Source organism: Nanorana parkeri, unplaced genomic scaffold (assembly GCF_000935625.1).
Source record: "Nanorana parkeri isolate BGI_ZX_2015 unplaced genomic scaffold, ASM93562v1 scaffold318, whole genome shotgun sequence".
Classification (NCBI taxonomy): Eukaryota; Metazoa; Chordata; class Amphibia; order Anura; family Dicroglossidae; genus Nanorana; species Nanorana parkeri.
Window position 1 is genome coordinate 19,497 of NW_017306586.1, and position 3,876 is coordinate 23,372.

General features: G+C 37.8%; 1 protein-coding gene across 1 annotated transcript in view; it reads left to right on the forward strand.

Moving 5' to 3' along the window:
* Positions 1-3,876, forward strand: part of LGR5 (leucine rich repeat containing G protein-coupled receptor 5) — a 133,831-nt gene that overhangs the window by 871 nt on the left and 129,084 nt on the right. The gene's annotated exons all lie outside the window — the stretch shown is intronic.

Genomic DNA, 3,876 nt, shown 5'->3' on the forward strand with positions numbered 1-3,876 from the left:
ACTTCTTTTCTTCCTTCTTTCCTCCTTCCTTCCTTCCTTCCTTCCTTCCTTCCTTCCTTCCTTCCTTCTATAGTGTATATGGTTTTCCTTCTTTCCTTCCTTCTTCTATATATAGTGTATATGGTTTCCTTCCTTCCATATATAGTGTATATGGTTTTCCTTCTTTCCTTTTTACTTCTATATATAGTGTATATGGTTTTCCTTCCTTCTTACCTTCCTTCCTTCATATATAGTGTATACAGTGTCTTTCTTTTTTCCTTCCTTCAAGGGTCCATCTTTCTTTCTTTCTTTCTTTGTTTCTTTCTTTCTTTCTATATCTCTCTATCTATTTGCTTCATAATTAACACTTACAACAGACAGAGGCATTTGAAACGTAAAATATAACAAAGCCTTTTTACAAATCTGGTTACCAGCAGTCCCTTGCCATATAGTATGCACATAGTATATACTTCACAATGACAGAGGTATGTTGCACACAAGATTACATGACTTATAGATGAGGCATGGATAAGGTTGGTGCTTGCTTGGAGGAAGTGCTTGGCCTGGGTATCTCATAGTGTACTGTCACTGGGCACTGTGAGACTGATTTACTAAAGGATCTGAGAACCTTTACTCAATACATTTTGTGAAGATTTACTTTAAGTATCCGATCACGTGATAAGGAAATGCCTGTTTATTTGATCTGATTGGATAATTGAAGCAAATCTTTACAGAATTTATGGTGTGAACATTCTCAAATCCTTTAGAACATCAGCCTGGTTATGTCAACATTGTACATCATCCAAAAAGCAGTGTTGGCAATAGCTGGTAATATTTTCTTTCAATCAACCAACTTCTAAAATTAAAATGTGGAAATACCGTATATACTCGAGTATAAGCCGAGATTTTATCTGATATGTTTATAGCTTATAGTTAGCTCTTAAGTGGGTTGTTTTACATATGTAGATTTATTGCAGACCTAAGACTGTACACTACAGCATTTGTGTCTGTCATTACACATACACATATGCATCATGATGTTCAGTGGTATTACAACATGTGTTTGGATAGTTACATGTGCAAATGCACACCCCAATGAGAAAGTGATTGGCATTCAGCAATACTTAGCATTGACACCAAAGGCATTATTATAAATCAAGGGGGCATATTTACTGCACAACAGCTGCCCCGCTCTTAGGCAGGGATCACAGACCAGAACCGAGGAGTATGTGATTAAACCAAGAACCACAGAGTGTGACTACAGGAGCAGTCCTGTTGTAAATCAGGCATCAGTCAGTGAGATCAGAAGAATACTGGTGCTCTGGGGCTGAGCCAGATAAATCAGATAGTCACATGAAATAGCAGTAACTAGGTAAGTTACTAAAGTGGGGTCAAGTTCAGTAGCAGTCCCTGCGTAAATAAATAGTCCATGTCCCAAACATTGCTGCAAGGAATCTCTTAGAAACCCATTTTTTTTTATCTTTAAAATTCTTTGTAAATGTAGCTGGCAAGAACTGTGCACAGAGTTGAGCTGTAGATCTGCCAGCTTATGACCATTTGGCAGTGATTTACCATGTATATTTTAGATATGTGTCACTTATCAAATGCTGTTAAGAAAACAAAGTTATTGAGATCCCAGACAGATTTCCAAGAAAATATGTATTATTCTTTAATAGCTGTACCTTGCTTATGCAATCACACGGGGCATCTGTTCAAAATTACACAGTGGCCTGAAGTGATTCGAAGATCTCTTTATCCTGTGAGAATTATGCTTTAGAATCACGGCAGTGCATGTCAGTTGGAAATGAATGACTTCCATGGAAGAAGGAGTATTTGGCTATGTAAAGAGCATAAAAATATGTCATAAGCAATATCTAATACAATCAGTGAAAACCATGTGATCACCGCCCTTCTTTTTTTTTTTAGCAGGGTCATGGCTGTTTAATGTACAGTAGCTTCCGAAACTCCTCCATGGTATAGGGAGTTAAAGCCCCAAGGAAAGATATGACAGTGTTTGCTCTAGTAATGTTGATGTAGCGTGAAGTTTCAAGATGAGCCGCAGTCTATCCTTGTCAGGACTAATAAAAGTGAGGCAAGGGGAAATATTGATTACAGTTGCACAAAGTTTATCTCTACCTTTGGTTTATGAGACATGTCTTTGAAGTGTGCAAGTAATCTTTAACTGGGGAAGGAAAACAAAGAATAAAAAAAATCAAGGCTCTGTGCAAGCGTGCTGTAGTATTTACAGCCTCATTCATAGAGTACAGGTGTAGAGTCTGCAGCTTTGTAAAGTGCTTTCCAATGCTGCTCACTTGGGGTCAGATTTTGTTTTAGATTTGATCTGTCAAATGTCATTCTGTCAACTGGAATAGAAGAATACAGGTCAAGGCACCAAAAAATGTAGCATGGAGGATGAATGTTTCACAATGCAATGTACTACAGTGGGGGTTGATTTACTAAAGGAGTAGAGGCCGTTCACACAACTTCACTTTATTTACTAAGAACAGTGATTGTGAACAGTCTCTGTTCCTTTTGCATTGGTGTATACAGTGCCTCTTAATAGCTACATGGTTTCTCTTACACATGCAGCATGCTGTGTTTGACAGGCAACAAGTCTGGTGAAAACAAGTCCTGAGCCTAAAAGTAGCTGCATATTATACAATTCTATGTTTATAGCAGAGGTGAACAAAATAATATGGAGTTCAGGAGCCAGTGTGGCCATTCCAGGAGTGAGCAGGATTTAATTTACCTGCAAGCTCCATTGACAACAAATAGAGAAAACCTGAAAATTACGAGCTGACTTTAATTTTTAAGGCGCATTGGCTACCTGGCTCCAGGGATTTGTCCAGCACTTGTTTATAGCTATGTGTCACATCATCTAGGCAACCAGCTGTGAAACCACAAGTCCCAACATGCCTTACTAGCCAAACGTCAGTAGATATCAGAGTATGTAGTTCTAGTTCATTGCCTATCACTGGCTACAGAGTTGATTCTTGGACGTTTATGAATATTTCAGGATCGCTGCTTATCTCCATAAATAAAGACTCATTCATATCCATGCTAATATATGAAGTGCATGTAGTTTTAGAATTGGCTTACTTAGGAGCATATACAGCTCTTCATGCATGCATGTAGGGCAAGGCAGAGTGCAGTGATGATGTAAAAAAATGCCATAACCCATAGCAACCAACTCAAAAATTTCTTCCTACAAGGAAATACATTCTGATTGGCTTTAATTTTGCAAACCTTCATTGCTTTTTACTGTATGTTCCATTGAACCTCATGGAGTCAGGATTCTTCCTCCATCCAGCATAGAGTGCGAACAGTTACAGAGAATTGTGGTGTGGGCTTTTACAGCCTGGTTTCCCCACATATTGTCCAAGCATTGCAGCATTTTGGTGACAAAAATATGTTGTTCTGTACAAAGCAGTAATGAATTATGATTATGTATGGTTTCAAAATGTGATGCAAACCATCTTTTGGCATTTTCTCATAAAAGATAACAAAACACACATTTTACTTTGAGATAACATTGTTTCAAAATATAGCTTCTTCTTGTGTTTTGTTACACTGCTGTGTAGATGAATTCATGGTTTACTGGGCACATTTCTCAGATCGTCTGGAAAATATCTTTCGGCATAAGAAAACTAGAGAAATTGATTTGGTTAGTAAATCAGACTAGATATGATAAATGACACATCTGAATAGCATACCCCACTTCCCTAAAAGTAGTATATATATGGGATAAGCTGATCCCTATAGTAAGCATGAATAGCCTGACCCACTTATGTGTCATCAGCTCAGGTAATATATATGGGGTAAGATGATCCCTATAGTAAGCATGAATAGCATGACCCACAATGTGTGATCAGCACAGGTAGTGTATATATATATATA